The sequence below is a fragment of the Coffea eugenioides genome, chromosome 4 (assembly GCF_003713205.1).
Source record: "Coffea eugenioides isolate CCC68of chromosome 4, Ceug_1.0, whole genome shotgun sequence".
Taxonomy (NCBI): Eukaryota; Viridiplantae; Streptophyta; class Magnoliopsida; order Gentianales; family Rubiaceae; genus Coffea; species Coffea eugenioides.
In genome coordinates this window covers 39,831,948-39,851,569 of record NC_040038.1, presented here as the reverse complement: position 1 = coordinate 39,851,569, position 19,622 = coordinate 39,831,948, and the positions used below count along the sequence as shown (strand labels likewise).

The window sequence follows — 19,622 nt, the reverse complement described above, 5'->3', positions numbered from 1 at the left end:
GATTCTTTACATGTATCGAAGGTTATAGTACGAGTTAAGAAGTCACAAAACAAGCCCAATATGTCAAATACTGTATATAGGCAATTAAGGGTCACAAAATGTAGAAGTATATGCAAGCGGGATACAAAAGGTCTCACGGCGTGCACCACCCTTCCTAAGTCCTTAATTAAACCAATGGGTCCGAATATCACTAATTTCAATCAGATCACACGCCTTTACGAAATTAGATCCAATCAAACCATAACACAAGCGGAAACCAAAGGTTATCCATTCGAAGTTCAAAATCTTTAATAAGCAAGCCACCAACCAGAGCACCATCATCTCCAAGAATAACTAGTCTTAGGGTTTTATAGTTAAAGTCTCAAGCTCCAAGTTCAAACCCAAGAAATAAGTACAACTTGCTAACTTACGTGTCAAATGGAAACCAAGTCAATTCACACTAACTGTGTGTTCTTGAATGCGGTTACTCTATATCTCAAAGTTCCCTCAATCTGTACACCTAAAGATAGGCTCACCCTTCTTGAAAACCAAGAATTTTAAAAGATAAGAAGAGTATTTAAAGTAACAAAAATCTTATCAAGTTCAAGATTTTTATTATAAAAACATAAGTTCGCCGTTCTTCCGAAAATTCAAGATATTTTTATTATTTATTTATTTATTTTTTTTGTAAAGCATAGATGAATTCAAGTGTGAGAATACACCAGTATACAATCAAGGGGGAAAATCTAGTTTAGAAAATTTTAACCTTGTATCAGCCCATCACATACAAAATTTCAACAAACTCATCAGTTATTCATAGATTTTAAATTGAAATTCAAGTAAAATTCACATATTTACCAAAATCGAAGAATTACACATACTTAAAGCATATATATATTATTTCCAATTATCGTTTGAAAATAAAACTAGTACATCCCCATTTTTCCTTTAGAATTTCAAAGCATAATTTCTCTAGGAGGTAAATGAGCAGGAAAATGCATTTTATACCTTTGAAACTCTTTCATCTGGGTTCACAATCACGATACATGGAGTTTGACCATCAAATCTCGGTCTCTTATCTGCTTTATCCAGCACTAATAATTGTCTCACTTCTTTCCACACTTACAAGTATAACAATAATTCAAATTCGTCCAATCTTTCACTACTAATCTCTCATCCCATATTTTCCTTCAATATAACATCAGCTAATTCCTCAATTTTTATTTCTACAAGTCCCAAGTAAGAAACTCTCAAGTAACCAATTTCTTTAACCCGTAGGATACAATAGACCCTCTAGTTCACATAATATTCAAATTAATCCCACAGTCAGGCATCCTAAATTTTAAGCCTAGGATACACTATAAGATCTAAAGCCTATGCTCTGATACCAACTGTGACGCCCCCACTTCTCCCTAAGGCGAACCAAAGGGTATCCGCGGGACGCCTGCCTAGCTCTCGCCAGGACTCAAGCAATTCCATTCAAACTTATTACCGGACCACACAAAACGGTTAATAACTTAGATACAAGAGATGCGGAAGCGTTCAAATTTAATAAAAGTCATCCGTTATCCAACCCGCACATCGGGTGTTCAACAACCATTATAAATTCCAAATATACATCATGCCCCAAGAGTTACATTCGGATTCCAAAATACAATCCAAAAGCCAAAACATAGTCAAAAGTAATAGAAACCCTAAACAAAACGTATCAGGAAGGTTTCTTCAATACCTCGCCAAGTTCAATCCTGTTAAGGAAAACAAATCTACAGGGTGAGCAAAACGCTCGTGAGGCCAAGAACACACATGCAACCACATAGTTCAGATAACAAGCCCAATAACAATTCAGGTATTATCTTGCAAGTAATTAATAACACCAATAAACTGTAACCAGAAACAATTCAAGGATATAGAAGCTCTCAGGAGCTAAGTTCCACATTTGCCGACACCGTTTATATATCTTTCCGTGATGACTCTCCGTCAACCGGATTGATATTTTCATATCCGTAGTTCACCACTTACTTCCCATCCGTCCACCATACACCACTTCGGGCCCGCACTACATTTATAAGGCGATACTATACGAGTATGCCAAGCGAGATCTCTCAATAGATCAAGCTTATCATTTAAGTCTCATGGCTCACCGAGGTTCCCGACCAAGCCCATGCCGGCTCGAGTTCCAAGGTCGGCCTATGAGTTTGGGCGTCCCCCATTTGTCATGTAAATGTCGAGGAGATTCACTCCATCGACGTATGCAATCATAGCATACCATTTCATGTATTCAAGCATTTGATAGGTTTAAGCAGACATTTCAAGTCATGTAAACCAAGCAAATCATGTTAAGCATGAGTCATTCGTTTCAAATGAGAACGAGTGCGATCAAGTACACACTCGACTCCATTTTGTCAAAATCAGTTAAGCTAAGCATGAAATCAGGTGAATCAAGCATGAATCAAGACTTTAGGGTTCAAATAGGCATACACTTGACACTCACCAAGTTATGCAAGCAAGTAAATTGGAGGAAGAGTTCAAACTTCCACAGTAGGGTCCTCTTGGAGGTCCTCGTGCGTGCCTGAGCAAATAATAGTGAATTATCACCCATATCCCAAATATCGAGGAATAATTCGTTCACTAGTATTACTCTAGGAAATTCCGTGAAAATGAACCTCAATTACTCGTAAATCGAGGTTCGAGAGAGGTTTAATAACATTCAAAAATATTTAAGTCTTTATCTAGGAAATCGGGGATAAAACGTTTAGATAATAGCAAAAGAATAAAGAGTTCTTGAAAAACTCTATTTCCTTGAAAGTTGGAAAATTTTCAGTTTTGTTATGAATCTTTGAAAAATCGTAACTCACTCGGCATAAGTCGAAAATTGGAAAACTTTATACCGTTGAAAACCTCTTAGAAAGTACTGCAAGTTCCTAGAAGACATTTTTCCATGAATCGAAGTGGAAAATGCTCAAAAATGAGCCTAAAGTTGCTGTTCCAAATCACCCAGGATTGAGCCGGGATTGGTTTTTCGCTAACTTTGAAAATTCGGCAGAATTCACTCGTTGTAAACCAGCCCTTGAAATTTATAGATCAATTAGAGGTACAAGTAAGGTTTAGGTCAGAACAAACGGATCAAGAATCGGAGTTTCGAACACCAAGATATAGTAGCTCAAAGTTGGGAAAAATTCAAGACTGTTACAAAATTTCCAGATTTGGTTCCAACTTTGGACCTTTAGTTAAGTGCCGAAACGGACTTGGATTGACACCAAATTTTGCAGTATAATACTTCCATATGAAGGTTATCTCTCTATCAAATTTCACGAAAAAATACCCTCGGGAGGGGGGTCATTCAATCAACCAAAATTTGGAAAAATTCTTAAGGCAATCTGTCCAAATCTAAGATTTTCAAAACGAGCAGTCGCCGTATTTTGATCATAACTCTCTCAATTTAACTCGGAATTGGGAATGGTTGATAGTGTTAGAAAATAAATTCATAGGGCTACAACTTCGCAGAAGAAATCGTTTCAAGTTTCAGCATGCAACTGGTTCAAAATCAAGGCTCAAGTTGCAGCATTATCAAATCATTTCGGCAGAACGGAGAAACAGGACAGCCGACTTCAGATGAATGGTGTGGCTCACACACATAAAACCAGGACGTGCATTATACACCGATAAAAACATGGAAACGTCTAGTTTCAAATGCCGCTAACGGCACCTGATTTCGACGTCGGAGTACGGAGTTATGGATGAAATACAACCACTGGTCTGGATTACGGCGAAACCGTTTTCCAGTTTACTAGTTTTTGAAATAAATTCGTTTGAGCAACCAAAACTCAATATTTTTCAACGAAATTTTGTACACAACTTCTACAACATGTAAACTACACAATCAAGCCATTAAATCCTCAATTTCTGCAATAAAATGACCGAACAGAGCAGGGGCAAAATGGTCAAGTTTGGCCCTTGCTCTCTACGTGAGTTTCCTGCAGTTTTTCTTCAACGAAACACTAACTTAAACACTAATCCGTCATCATAAACTTCATCAAGCACAGAATCAGCAACAACCCAAGAGTGGGAATTCATAGAGCCCACTTTTTCCAACAATACAAGCTACTAAAGTAAAGATTCCAACTCAAATGCGTAAATCAAACTCCATAAACAAGTTTAAGAAGTTAGATGGCTACCTACTTTGATGGCTGTTCAAATCAGAAAATTTCGGTCCCTATGAAGCCTGAAGACAGTCGTGAAACTCCTCCCTTTTCCAGCCTAAGTTGTTGTCCAAGTGAAAAGCTAAACGAATGTGAAGTTTGGTGAGAATCTATGGAAGTTTTGGTAGGAATTTGGTTGAGTTTTAGAAGAAAAGAAATGGTGACTTTGGTTGTTCCTTTGCTGCAGTCTAGCCGGCCATTGTAGCAGAGAAAAGGAAATGAATTTCGGCTCTGTAGCCTTTGCGTACAAAAGACGCTTGACGTCAAATCCTTTGATACGTCAAATCAATTTTTAACTAGTACCCTACGCGCGCGTTTTGTATCCGATTTCTCTTACGTTTGTTGCACTAGTGCACTAAACCTCTAGGGCCCTTACATTCATATAAATACTATTCATTCTTAATTGTCCCAAAATAATGGTCCAAAGTCCCTCAATTAAGCGCGCACGTGAAAACACGTATTTCTAATTTAGGCGTAATAAAAATTAAAACCTTTGAAAAATTCTTATAACGATCATACCACTAGTTATTACTTGTGTGTTTAAACCTAAAATTGTCTATTTTAGGTCCATTGTATAGGTCTTAAATTTTTAGCTTATTGTAATCCCAATTGGCTAAAGTGTTTGGACACGTTTTCACCTTTTCACTAAACAAGCTTATAAGAAAATAATTTTTGAAACGAGACACTTTAAAAAAATATAACGAAGCTATAAAACCATGTACTTAGGTCTAATAGGCTAGAAAATATTATTCGTGGCAAAAATCCAAATAAATAATTATTTTAGCCAAAATTAGGGATTTTAAAATAATGGAATTTTACGAGTCCTCACGTGAATTGAGTATAAATTCCTCCATTAACCTTTCTTAATCTATTATTGATCGTTCTTAATTCTCCAATATTAATACACTCCCGATTCAAGTATAGCCTAGAAAAACGTGCACCCGTCATTCCGGACTAAACAAATTTTCGAAAAGCGAATTTTTCAACAAAACGCTTTAAAAATATACAGAGGTGTCATTCCATATAAATGGATTTAAAATGGTCGAAATAAATAATTCGAAGAAAATGAGTGAATAATCATTTAAATATTCCAGTAATATTCTATAAAAAAAATAAGAAAATTTTTGGGTCCTCACACTAATACAAGATGTGATTGGCGCCAATGCGCAAGTGGAGGCCCCTAGTGATAACATACCTGGAGAAGAGAGTACCCCTAATTCTAGCCAAGGGGGAGAGTCAGTGGGCTCCGTGGGGAACTAGGTTAGAGCTCTTTTGAGCTAAGTTTTGATTCCGTGGAAGGAGTAGTTCAGAGGAAGAACTTTTAGCTAGTCGTTTTGTATGTTTAGACTAACTTTGTACATATCACTTTTGATGACTCCGTTATCTCATGAAATTTTCTTTGTTTGTATTAGGCTGGCTGTTACTGTGTAACTTGTTTGGTATGGTTATGTTATGTGTATATATATGCTTGGTTTGTGAGTAGCTCTTGTTCCCTTGTTTATGCTTTCGTCTATCTTTAATGTTATTTTTATGTTTCGACCCTAGATTGGTTAATTTCGATGGAGGAAACCCGTAGTGGATGCCATCGTGGTCGTAGTCGTGAAATTAGGCAACTCACGACTGAAGAGAGTACTAGGGAAATCACATCTGAACCAAACCCTGAACCTATAGTTGATCCGAACGTGCAAGTGGCCGCTGCCATCCAACGAATGACCGACTTGTTAGCTCATGTAGTGGAGCAACAGGGTCAAAATCCTAATTCCTACCCTGGAAACCCTGGTAATTATGTGAAAAGCGAGGATAGGGCCCTCGAAAGGTTTCAGAAATTTTTTCCACCGAAATTTATTGGCGGACCAGATCCAGACGTGGCTGAGAGATGGTTAGAAAAGATGATGGACATCTTTACTGCCCTGCATTATACGGAAGAAAGGCAGGTGACTTTTACTGTCTTCCAACTGGAAGGGGCACTCCGTTCCTGGTGGAACGTAATAAGACAGAAATAGGACCGAGAACAAACGCCCAGGACATTGGTGAACTTCATAAGGGAGTTCAACGCTAAATTCTTCTCTCCTCTGGTTCAAGAACGGAAAGAAGACGAGTTTATTCGGTTTCGTCAGGGGCCCCAGACTGTAGTCGAGTACGAGAGCCAATTTATTCGACTGTCCAAATTTGAGCCCGAACTCATCATGACCGAACAATGAAGAATAAGGCGCTTTGTCCAGGGTCTGAAGGTGGAGATCCAGAAGGATCTAGCTGTAGCCCAAATTAACGCCTTCAGTGATGCAGTGGAGAAGGCTCAACGAGTGAAAAATGTCAGACTACAAGTGAGAAACTTCCAAGCGAAGAAGCGAGGATTTTCTGGAAGTAGTTCAGAACAGGGGGATAAGAGTACCCCTCCCAAGTTTGAACAGGGAACTGGAAGAGGAAGGATGTCGAGAATGTCAAGAGAGGTCCGTCAAGAGGTGGCCAAATTGGGAGAGGTCAAAGAGAAGGTTTTCAAGGAGGCTCGGCTTCTGCATCTCGCGGACCCTGCGGGTATTGTGAAAAGCCAAACCACACGAAGGGCAATTGTTGGAAGAATGAGAGAAAATGTTTGCGCTGCAGAAGTGCAGACCACCAACTTGCCAATTGACCGGTTCTATTATGAGATGGAAGGGAAAGCCAGCAACCGACGAGGACCAATTCCGAACCGACTAAGGTGGAAGGGACTAAACCTAAGGTATCGGCTCGAGTGTATTCACTGGAGCCACAACAGGTCCCCGTTTCTTTTGAAGTTGTAGAAGGTACGATTCCTGTATTCTATCGATTTACGAAAGTTTTAGTAGATTACGGTGCTACTCATTCATTTGTCAACCCCAATTTCATGTGCGGAATAGATATAAAACCTGCTAGTTTATCTTATGACCTGAAAGTTAGAACTCCTACGGGGAATCATCGTTTGATCACTAGTATGGTTTATAAGGATTGTGAAATTTGGGTAGGAGAGAGGAAATTGTTAGAGGGTTTGATAAATTTGTCCATTAAGGGGTATGATGTAATCTTGGACATGAACTGGTTAGCCAGGTATAATGCTCAACTTGATTGTAAGAGGAAGGTGGTAGAATTTCGCATTCTTGGGGAGGCGACCTTAAGGTTAGATATAAGGGATCGGTTAACCTCATCTGCCTTGATCTCGGGTATTTGGGTTAGGAAATTACTAAGTAGAGGGGCGCAAGGGTTCTTAGCCTTTCTAATCAATACCCCCATCGATAAATTGAAGGTAGAGGATGTGCACGTAGTGAAGGAATATTCAGACGTATTTCCTGATGAGTTAGGAGCCCTACCTCCGGAAAGAGAGATAGAATTCAAAATTGATCTGTTACCGGGAAACGTCACATATCTCTAAAATCCCATATCGGATGGCACCTGCTAAACTTAAGGAATTGAAATTTCAGTTACAAGACCTTTTGGAGCGGGTGTTCATTCGAAAGAGTGGATCTTCTTGGGGAGCCCCTGTGTTGTTTGTGAAGAAAAAGGATGGGAGTTTGCGGATGTGTATAGACCACCGGGGGCTGAATAATGTAACGGTTAAAAATAAATATCCACTGCCCCATATTGATGAGTTGTTCGACCAGTTGCAAGGGGCAGTGGTCTTTTCGAAATTAGACCTCCGACAGGGATACTATCAATTGCTGATTAGGAAGGAGGATATACCAAAAACTGCCTTCAATTCTAGATACAGGCATTTTGAATTCGCAGTCATGCCCTTTGGACTGACCAATATCCCCGCTGCCTTCATGGATTTGATGCATAGGATTTTTAACCCCTATTTGGATCGATTTGTAGTTGTATTTATTGATAACATCCTGGTTTACTCAAAGACTCGTGAGGAGCATGAGCAGCACTTAAGAATCGTCTTGCAAACCCTAAGAGAGCATCAGTTGTACGCCAAGTTTAGTAAGTGTGAGTTTTTGTTGGAGAAAATTTCTTTCTTAGGGCATGTAATTTCCCAAGAGGGCATTTCTGTGGATCCGGCGAGAGTAGAGGCCGTGACGGATTGGAAGAGGCCAGAAAATCCTATGGAGATTCGTAGTTTTCTAGGGTTGACTGGGTACTATAAGCGTTTTATTAAGAATTTTTCTAAACTTGCCGGTCCTTTAACTGACTTGACAAAGAAAAATGGTCGTTTTATGTGGGATGCTAGGTGTGAAACTAGTTTTCGAGAGTTAAAAAAAAGATTAACCATGGCACCGATTCTATCTTTGCCTAACGGAATAGATAGTTTTACCGTTTATACCGACGCCTCGCAGGAAGGTCTGGGGTGTGTGCTGATGCAAAACAAGAATGTGATATCTTTTGCCTTTAGAAAATTGAAAGCTCACGAGCAAAACTACCCAACCCACGATCTGGAGTTAGCCGCAGTTGTTTTCGCTCTGAAAAAGTGGAGACATTATCTATACGAGATAACTTTCGAGGTTTACTCTGATTATAAGAGTTTTAGATACTTCTTCTCGCAAAAGGAATTGAATATGAGGCAGCGACGGTGGATGAAATTTCTGGAGGACTACGACTGCACCATTAACTACCATCCGAGAAAAACTAACGTGGTGGCTGATGCCTTAAGTCGAAAGGTTCAAGTAGCGGGGTTAATGATTAAGGAGTGGGATCTGTTAGAATCGGTTTGTGAGTGGAATCCTTGTCTTGGAAATCATAAGGTGATTTTTGGTAATGTTAAAGTAACATCCACTCTACTGGAGGGAATTAAAGAGGCTCAGAAGGAAGATTCTATGGTACGGAAGTGGGGAAAGAAAGTGAAAAAGGAGAATTGTCAGATTTCAACTTCAGTCTCGAGAGAGTTTTGAGATACGAAACCGAGTGGCGGTACCCAAAGATGAAGTGTTAAAGAAGGAAATCTTAGAGGAAACTCATCAGTCCAAATATACGATCCATTCGGATAGTAGCAAGATATATCAGGATTTAAAAGAAGCCTATTGGTGGGACAACATGAAAAAGAAAATTGCTCAATACGTGCAAACGTGTCTCATCTGTCAACAAGTTAAGGCAGAACATCAAAAACCATCTGGATTGTTATAATCTCTTGAGATATCCGAATGGAAGTTTGAAAACATTACAATGAATTTCGTTTCAGGTTTGCCGCGAACACAACGAGAACATGATGCCGTTTGGGTGATCGTCGATCGGTTAACCAAATCGGCCCATTTTTTGTCGGTAAATATGAAATACTCTATGGACAAATTGACTCAGGTGTATATGGATGAGATTGTAAGACTACACGGAGTTCTAGTGAGTATAGTCTCAGACCGAGATCCTCGTTTTGTATCTAAGTTTTGGCAGAAATTTCAAGAGACCTTGGGGACTAAACTCAACCTTAGTACCACTTATCACCCCCAGATGGATGGACAATCGGAGCGAACAATTCAAACTCTCGAAAATATGTTAAGAACTTGTATTCTGAATTTTGGGGGTAACTGGGGTTAACATATGACATTAGTAGAATTTGCTTCCAATAACAGTTACCATTCGTCAATTCAAATGGCCCCGAACGAACTGCTGTATGGGAGGAAGTGCCGATCACAGCTCTATTGGGATGAAATAGGCGAAAGGAAGGTTCTAGATCCAACAACTATTCCATGGATGGAAGATGCACGAGAAAAAGTCAAGTTGATAAGACAAAGACTCCAAATAGCTCAAAGCCGACAAAAGAGCTACACGGACAATTGAAAAAAAGATTTGGAGTTCGAAGTTGGGGACCGTGTTTTTCTTAAGATCACACCGTTACGAAGCGTCACGGCGGGTAAAGGAAAGAAACTTCAACTGAGATTCGTCGGACCTTTCAAAATTCTCCAGAGAATTGGGAAAGTAGCGTATCGATTTGAACTACCATCAAGTCTGTCCAAGATTCACGACGTCTTCCATGTCTCGATACTTAAAAAGTATTATCCCGACCCGACCCACATTTTACAATCGGAGGAGATTGAGATAGATGAGTCACTCACCTATGAAGAGAAACATGTGCAATTGCTTGACCGAAAGGTTAAGGAGCTGAGAAACAAGCAAATTCCTTTGATGAAGATCTTGTGGAGAAATCATGGGATAGAAGAGGCTACCTGGGAGGTGGAAGAAGAGATGCAAAAGAAATACTCTGAGCTATTTGTGGATCAAGGTGAGAAATTTTGAGGGCGAAATTCTTTTAAGGGGGAAAAAGTGTGAGAACCCGAAAATTTTCTTATTTTCTAGGCTTTATTTTATTTATTTGCACGCATTTTCTATATTTTATTTATTAGAAAAATTTTCTAGATAATTTTTATGAGTGAATATAGTTTTTAAATCATTTTCTAGTATAAGTAGTTCATGAGATTTTAGGAGTGTATATTGGATGTGGGACCCGCTAGCGCGTTAAGTGTGAATTATTCGGTCAATTAAGTTAAGTTTTGTATACATGGATTAATTTACTAAGTATTAAGGGGTAATTAGAGGTTATTTAGATGGATTAACATTGGAGAGATTTGGAGATAAGTTTAAACCCAAAAAAGTAACATGTGTCACTTTATGATTCAACCTTGGATTTTGACCATCTTATCTCAACTTTACTAAATAACCAAAATTGACCCAAAAATCATCATTATCTCCATCCTCTTGGCCGAAACTCCTAAGGAGAGAAACGAAGAGAAAGCTCCAACTACTTCATCCATTTCTTGCACAAATTTTGTGATTCAACCACCAAGACTTGAAAACACTCCATAAAAATCCTTTGTTAAGTAGTGTTAAAGAAGGTGGTGGAGTGGTTTGGAAAGAGTAGGTGCTAAGTTGCTACTTTTCTTGAGTTTACAAGGTGAGTTGCTAAGAAATTCTTTCTTTGTTTTTAATAATGTTAAATTAGTGGCTTTTGTGGCTAAATATGTTGATTTGTAGTAGGTTTTACGGTTGGAAGTGGAGTTTTGATGAATTTTTGATTTATTAGTGATTTTTTTATTTTTTATATAGTAATTATTGTTTAGTCATGGATTGATGGTTTGTTATAGTGTAAAATGGAGTTTATATGTATTGGATATGATTGGTTGCGGAAAATTTCTGGCTTGGTGCGGAAATTCCAGTTTAGGGTTTCAACTTACCCTGTTCTGCTCGGTTCTGTTTGGCCATGATAGAGATCGAATCAGTCTTAGGTTAAAACATGAAAGTTGTAGGAAATGATGTTTTATAAATGCCTGTAAAATTTTAACTCAATCCAAATACTGTAGCATGTGAAAAGACAAAAATACCCCTGACTGCCATAGGTAGAGTTCTGTGGACAGTGTTAACTTTTCACCAATCTGACTGCGTCTGTTCACCCTGATCCGTACTGAATTAGAATTTGGTCAAAACACGGAAGTTGTAGTTCTATGTCTTAGCTTTCTAACGGCCTAAAAACGCCTCAATTAGACTTTGGTAGCCTGATTTATTATCGTTTAAGTATCGTGCGGTTAATCAGCCTGATTGTGAGACTCTGGTTCGATAATTTGAAATTTTGATTTGGTTACACTATGAACTGGACTGAGTGGTCTTCATCAAAATTGTAGCCCTTTATTTTAGTTTCGAAACGGTATAAGTTGCACACCAATTCGATAAGCATCGCTTCGGTTGTATTCGATACGCTAAGCGACGTCAAATCTATCTTTGGTTTTATGGCTTGAATTTCATTTCCGGACATTTTCCTATCTTGATTTTGTACCTGAACGACATTGAGCCTATTGAACGTCTATTGAAATGAGATTATTTTATAAGTGACTTTGGGGTTGTCTAAACTTTTAGCACTAAGCGTTCCTTATTTTCACTTTCAAGTTCTTTTGACTTTGCATTAGTAGTATATGGATTAGGTTTATGACCCGTGTTCGAGTTTCATTGCGTTTTCTTGAATGTTTTAGGGCGTGCCGGTGACCCAAGGCGCTCGTTGGGCGGAAATTTGTGAAATCTTTTTGTTTGATTGGTGAGTGTACTACTCACATGATTGTTACTTCATGGCTTTGTTATACTTGAAATCTATTATTGGAATGCTTGTGTTTACTGATGATATTGGTTGAGACGAGGGTGTACTTTACCACTCTTGTACTCTATGGCTTATTTGACTGTTTACTATATCATTTAAAATTCTCTTGATTATACTTGAACTGGTGTCGTTTAGACGTGTATCCAACGACTTTTACTGTTGACTCTGAGCTCAACTCCATTGGTGGTCAATTGAATCGAGACAGCAAGGGCATGGTCGAGAAAATTAACAAGCCATGGGGACTGTTTTGTGGAATCATTGGGTATGAGACTCTTGATTCTGGTATACTCGAGTATTACCATTTCTGAACTGGTTGGAGTTAGGGCCCGGTAAGGGGTATGTGAGGTGAATGAAAATTGGAGAAAATTGGAGACTACGATATTGGTTACTTTTTATACACTGACGGAGTGTCAATGAGGTGAAATCAAGTATGGCAAAAGTGGAAAAGGGCTCTTGAGAGCCGTCCGTATCCTTTTCTTTCATTTATTGTGTGGTGTTTGTTTTGCTCACTTGATGAACGTATTTGAATTGAGTATGATTGTGATTATGTGTTCCTTGAATGCCTGAGTGATGGTACCTCATTGGGCGAAAGCTCACTCCGTTAAATTTTGTTTTCCTTACAGGGAACAACCTTTTGGAGACTATTATGTTTTGAAGCACGAGTTGAGCTAGTTTTAATATATTCTTTTGTAAAACTCTTCGATGGTTGAAAAAACCCTAAATGTACTTTGATTCAAATATTTTCCTTTTGATTTATAAATTATAAACGTATGTGTATAAAACTGTTTAACCATGTTTATGTATCATATTTGGTTTGGAAATGTTCATTATCTAGAGTTATATAACGTTATCTGTCTTCGATTGGGTTCTGGCTGGATTGTGACTTGGTAGTCACTATTCATTCGCGGTTCTAATTTTTGTTTTTCCGTTTTACAATTTTTGAATCGTGTAAGCGCGCTATTTTGTTCTGGAACGTTTTAGATTATATATAACTGTTTTAGTAGTCCTGGCGAGAGTTGGGCAGGCAGTCCGCTAACCCCTTTGGTACGCCTTAGGGGAAGGTGAGGCTATCACATTAAGCTTACTTGATTTGCTTGACTTCCTCTCCTCAATGTTGCATCTTTCATGCATGTTGTCCCCCACTGCCTACATCCTTCGATTTCTTATGCCCTCCGATTCCTTATTCATCACGATCTGCTTCAATTTTGTTTAGCAAATCATCAACTGAAGCCCTAAATTTTGTCCAAGAAATGTTTTTGTTTTCATTTTGGGTTTTGGGTGGGTATTTCTCATAAGACATTTGTTTCTGTTAATTTTGGTAAGGCTCCATAATGGAATTCCCTAAAATACTGCTTCTGGGTTGCTTGATTAGGAACATGATGGAAATTATGCGGTGGAGCCGCCGCTAGGGGTACAAATGAAGCGGCTCGATTCAAACTCGACTCAGCTCGAGCTAGTCGAGTCAAAGTCGAGCTCGAACTCGAGCTCAAAATATTAAGCTCGTCCAGCTCGCGAGCTCGAGTATATATATATATATTTTTTATTATTTTTATTTTAATAGTAAAATTACATAAATATTCTTAATATTTTATTATTTATTAAGAAAAAAATTGTCAGCTCGTCGAGCTCGAGTTCGATGAAATTAAGTCAAGGCTCGACTCAATAAGGTCAAAACTTGACTCGGCTCGACTCGTTTGCAGCCCTAGCCGCCGCTAAACTTCTTGATTGGAACCGAAATATAAGTTTAGGGATCAAGTTCACTATAACTAATGTATAGGGACTAAATCGACAAAAAAGTTCAAGGACTAAATTGGTCATTTTCCCTTATTTTTCCCCAAGTTTATGTATGGATCCATTTTACTTAATTTACCCACTAAAGATCCACATGTGAACCTGGTTAACTTATGGAATTGGAATTCTCATGTCCACCAAGAGAATTCATAGCGTGGAATTGGATCACGAAGAATTGTAATTCAATTCTAAATTTACTGGCCAACTGACAATCCAAACACAAGAATTGGAATTGGGGCTAAAGTTGCATACGAGTTGAGCTAATCATGAGTTGCTCGAGCTTGAGTTGACCAAGTCAAAGTCAAGCACGAACTCAAGTTCAAAAATACTCAACTCGTTAACTCCCGAGCCGACTTAATTATATTTATATTTTTTATTTTTATTTTAATAGTGAAATTACATATATGTTCCTAATATTTTATTATTTGTTAAGAAAAATTACTATTTTATTCATTTATTTAAAATAAAATAATTATTTTTTATTTTTTTAATCTCAAACTCGACTCGACTAAAATTTGGGATCAAGCTCGAGGTCAAGTTTGGTAAATTTAAATCGAGGTTCAGCTCAATTACGTAAAAATTTAACTTGATTCGACTTGTTTGCAACTCTAATTGGGGCCTCCAATTCCAATTCTAAGGAACCAAACACGGTCTAAAGGTTTCTTGGACTGACCAAACAAAACAAGATTGTATATCAGCCCTAAAAAAATCAATTATGACACAGAAACTAGGGTTTCAAAGAAGATTACTCGGTTAGATATCAATTGATTCAATTGTTCAAATAGAAATCATCACTGATCACATAAGAAAAAATTGTCCAGTTATACTCTATAAATAAAAAATATAAACCTAAAATAATTTGAAGAAAAAATACAGTTTACCATGGTATAGAGCTGGCAACTGAATGCGACTACAATGATGAAGAGTGAGGAGACCAATGATGATGAAGTGCAAAGTAAGTGAAATGAAAAATAAAACACCAGTGGCATTATTGGGGCATTTTTAAAGTTGGCTGAACCTTGAAGGGAAAAATGCACTTTTCATCCCCAATGTTTAAGGTGTTCACTAATTTCGTCACTAAAGTTTCATAGAAAACACATTTCACCCTCATAATTTTGTGATTTTGACCAATTTTGTACCTAAAGTTTATGTAGAACACATTTCATCCTCATAGTTTTACAATTCCTACCAATTAAGGACAATTAAAGCATTGTTAACAAATTTAGGCATAATATCATCACATGTCCCATTAATAATTGCATTATTAATACTTAATTCAATTATTGATTAAATTATAGAAATAACAACAAGTGTTTTTGGATAGGAGACTATCTCTTTTTTCCCTTTAAATTGTGATATGATATATTTGAAACTAAATAAATAGATTGAAAGATAAATAGATGATTGAAAAACAAGTATATGATGCAACAAAACAAAATTTTGCAAATAAATGACAATCCAAACCATTCATTCTTTTGCATTAATATTTTTCTCCAATTAGTTGTATTGGGTCTGTTTGACATTTTTCTTCAATTGGCTATAGTGGGATTGTTTCTTTCCCACTGACTTCATTTTCTTTGGATCTTCTTGTTCGATTGTGATTAAGAAGAAAGTAATCGTGGCTAAAAATTTCTTAGTCTTTTTTGTATTAAAATGAGAAAGTGAATTAAGAAAAGATTTTTGAGCTTTTTGTTGATCCAATTTTTTTTTTTTTACCTAATAGGCATGCCGTGATCAAGTGACGCTATCCTATTCAAATTGCTTGACAATCTACCAATTGTCCTCAATTACCCAAATTTAAATTATGAGGATGAAATGTGTTTGCGTAAAACTTGAAGGATGAAATTAATCAAAATTATAAAATTACAAGGATAAAATGTGTTATGCATGAAACTTTAGGTATGAAATTGGTTAACACCTTAAACATTAGGGATGAAAAGTGCATTTTTCCCGAACCTTGAATGTAGAAGTTTACAATTTGGTCCTTCAACACTTCATTTTAAACCAATTTCTTGCTATATCTTTTAGTTTTTACCAATTTAGTCCTTTTATATCTTTAGATACCAATTTCATGAAAGTGTCACTAATTTTTTTTAAATTTTAAACACTAACGGGTATCCCAACTTTGCTAGTCCGCCCAAGGATGCACAACAATTTCAGCATAGCAGGGCTCAAACTTGTGATCTATGGGATACTACCGCATGTGATCACCAGTTGAAATTCCTGTTGGGGGCAAGGTGCTACTAATTAAAACGCACAAAATTTGATATGGGAATAGGGACAATTTAGGAAGGACAAAAGTACTTTATTGTAAAGAGACTAAAACTGTATCCTTATACTATATAAGAATGAGTTTATGGCAAAAATTTCAACCGCAAGGGTGGGGTTATTTTGGGAATCCTTAATATTATGCATTAGCTTAAAAGCTTTATGTACAACTTAACGAAGCTTGTATTTGGATATGTTTACTGAAATGACCCTATTTTAATACATTTAAAGTTCTCATTGATGATTCATCTGGGTATTGATGGAATGTGTTATGAGTGTGAAACCATTTTTGTATGTTGTACAACCTACATATGCTTGTGTGTTGGTGTAATTACTGGAATATCCCTTAACTACCAATAATTCCCCATTTTAATACATTTAAAGTTGTCATTGATGAGCCACCTAGGTATTGATGGAATGTGTTATGAGTGTGCAACCGTTTTTGCATTTTGTACAATCCATGTATGCTTGTGTGCTGGTGTAATTACCGGAATATCTCTTAGCTACCAATTCCTTATACTATATAAGAATGAGTTTTAGTCAAAGAGGGTTTTGAATTTCAACCGTATGGGTAGGGGCATTTTGGAAATATGAAATAATATGTAGCTTTTTTAAAGCTTTTGGTACAACTCATAGCAGCATGTGTTTGGGTATGTTTACAGAGATATCCTCATATTTGTACATTTAAAGTTTATATGGTAGGTACAACACAAAATACAACTTATGGTGAATTCTTTTGTCATACATTTCCAGAAATGGGGTTGTGTCTTTTTACGGGTATTTTGGAAATGTATGATTATTTTGGTTGTCTTTTTAGTTGTGGGTATAAGTGATAATAGCTTTTGTGTCGTTGTAATTATTTAAACGTCCTTAGTCTCTAATTAAATTGGGGAGAATGTGGTTTAGTAGGTAATTAGTGAAAGAAATTAATGAGAGAGGGGTATTTTAGGAATGTGAGTTTGTTGTACTGGTCTTTTTAGTGAGTTGCAAATTAAAGGTTGGAGAACATTGATTTGATGTAACTAATTAGACTTCTAGACTTCTCGGCTGGCTAAATTCCATTCACTGCAAAGGTTTACTACAAATGATTTATTAGACACAATTATTAGGGATAATTGCACGAAGTTGGCTAGATAGGTGTTACTATTCAAATTCTGCTGCTTCAACTTCATGTATTTTGGTTTAAGGTCTAAGTTAAAAGATTGTCTCTTTAGCTATCTTTACCACTCCCAATCATTCTAGAACCAGGATGGTTAAGACAAAATTAATGCTAATTATTAAAAAAACTTATAGCATCAAGTGTTGGCCATCAGTTCATCCCCTTTTCTTAGTTTTTGGGTTTGCTTAACAAAGGTATTGTTGTCTGGAACCATCTTTCATCCATTTGAAAACAAATCATAACAATCAATTGACTTAGCTTTTTGAATTTTTTTTTTTTGATTTACTTGTATTTGTGGTAGGAACAGGATTCATTGGAAGTGTGTTACATCTCCTAATCAGAATCTCCAAGCCAAGGTATGTTGAAACTGTATTTTTTACATTGAAATTTGTCATAATTTGCAAATAACCTATGATACATGTATAACTGCTTTTTGTGCACATGTTAATATATTTAATTAGGTAATACTAATGCATTAACAATGTCAGCCTCATGTGTGTGAGGAAAAGTTTTGCAGGGAACATTTGGAATAAGGTAACCAAAAGTTTATCCTTTCTGCTGAATCTTTTAAATTCTTTTGATATACATGTCGTTAGTTCTGGAATTGATTTTGGTGTTAGTGCGTATTTAGTGATACTGATTTGGTTTGGTAATAAAGTTCGTTCATTTATGTATTTGGTTATATATATGATTGTCCGATTTCTAGGAATATTTGATCCATTTGGTGGTAGTTTGACCTTTGTACTGCTGATTTGCTATGGTGATAAAGTTGATTCATTTATGCGATCATGTGATAATTGATTTTGGTAGTTTGATCTGCTGCTATAAAACTTATAGCTTGTCTTAATCTTATGTTTGATAATATGTTTATTTTCTCTTATATTCTGCTAAACTTATAGTAAATCGAGTAGTCTATAGTGGTTGAATAGAATTCATTAAAGCTTTCATTCCTAACTTCCTTAGCAAAACATTAGAATTCAACCTAAATTTAGATACATACTTTATCAGTATTGCACCACAAATTATGCCACATAAATAGTTCCAAAATTTGATTGAAGTTGGAGTTGTTTTATCACCAATTGACTGAAACTAAAGCAAATTTAGTACTACCAAAAAATTATATGGACAAACATATTCTTATCATTTGAAGATCCTTGTAAATACTTTATTACAATTTTAACAAAAACAAAGCTCCCAAAGTAGTTTAAAAAGGATCTTAATTTATATAAGTTAATAACTTCAATTTCTAAGAATTTGTAAAATCTTTGCCTACTTAATTTATTAGCTATTGCACCAAATGAAATGATTGTTAGATGTTATCATATAGTAGCATTTGACAAAATTGACCAAAACTCATTCTTATATAATATAAGGACATCTAGGTATTTTTGGAATGAGGGATTATTTTGCAATCGTTAGTGCATTGGGTACAACTTATATGAGCATATGTGTTGGTGTAATTATTGAAATGGTGTCATAGTGCAATTAAAATAAAGAGATGTTGCAGCTATTCATTCAACTGTCTGAAACAACTCATAATAATACCAATGCATGAGTTCTTATGTCTGAATCCCATAACTTTGAAATAGCTTCCACACCAGCAATATATCACTATTTACATCTCAATTAAACAGCAAAAAACATAGGTATGTTGATGATTTAATGTCTAAGTATCGGTTATGGTTGTTCCGATGCCTTATTTTTCACATTCTTCCGTTTTCCCCTTTTCGGCTTTCAAGATTAGGCTAATGCCCTCTAAACTACTCCATTATCCATGCATTTCCTTCTACTTATATTGAGTAGGATTCGGCTAATATGCATTATTATCTACAACAATTTTGTTAATATTACTTAATATGCGTTGTTATTTTACTCTTATTTTCAATCACTTGCTCACCTGGCAAAAATATTGATGATATGTACCGATAGGTTCTTGATAAAAAATAACTTGGTCAATATGGAAATAATATTCACTTCAACCACTAAAAAATTCTCTTTAGTTACAGGCATCAAACACCCGCGCAATGCGCGGGTACTTCCCCCTAGTATAAGCATAAAAACCAGGAATTGTTGCCTGGCCAACCTGAATTTGAGCCAAAAAAATTTGGGTCGAATCTTATGTATCATTAGGTTGGGTTTAGCTTGCGTCTCAAAATAATGCCCAATTAAATTGTAAATTAAGCGTGGATTGATGAGGCTAAGC

At 36.5% G+C, this 19,622-nt stretch overlaps 1 long non-coding RNA gene across 1 annotated transcript; it reads right to left on the bottom strand.

The window, feature by feature from the left end:
* Positions 1 to 1,513: 1,513 nt before the first annotated feature.
* On the bottom strand, positions 1,514 to 4,187 carry LOC113769547. The gene is made up of 3 exons (XR_003468163.1): positions 4,155 to 4,187; positions 2,471 to 2,548; positions 1,514 to 1,724 (listed from the first exon to the last, which is right to left on the bottom strand). It is a non-coding gene; the product is annotated as an uncharacterized LOC113769547 (long non-coding RNA).
* Positions 4,188 to 19,622: the final 15,435 nt, after the last annotated feature.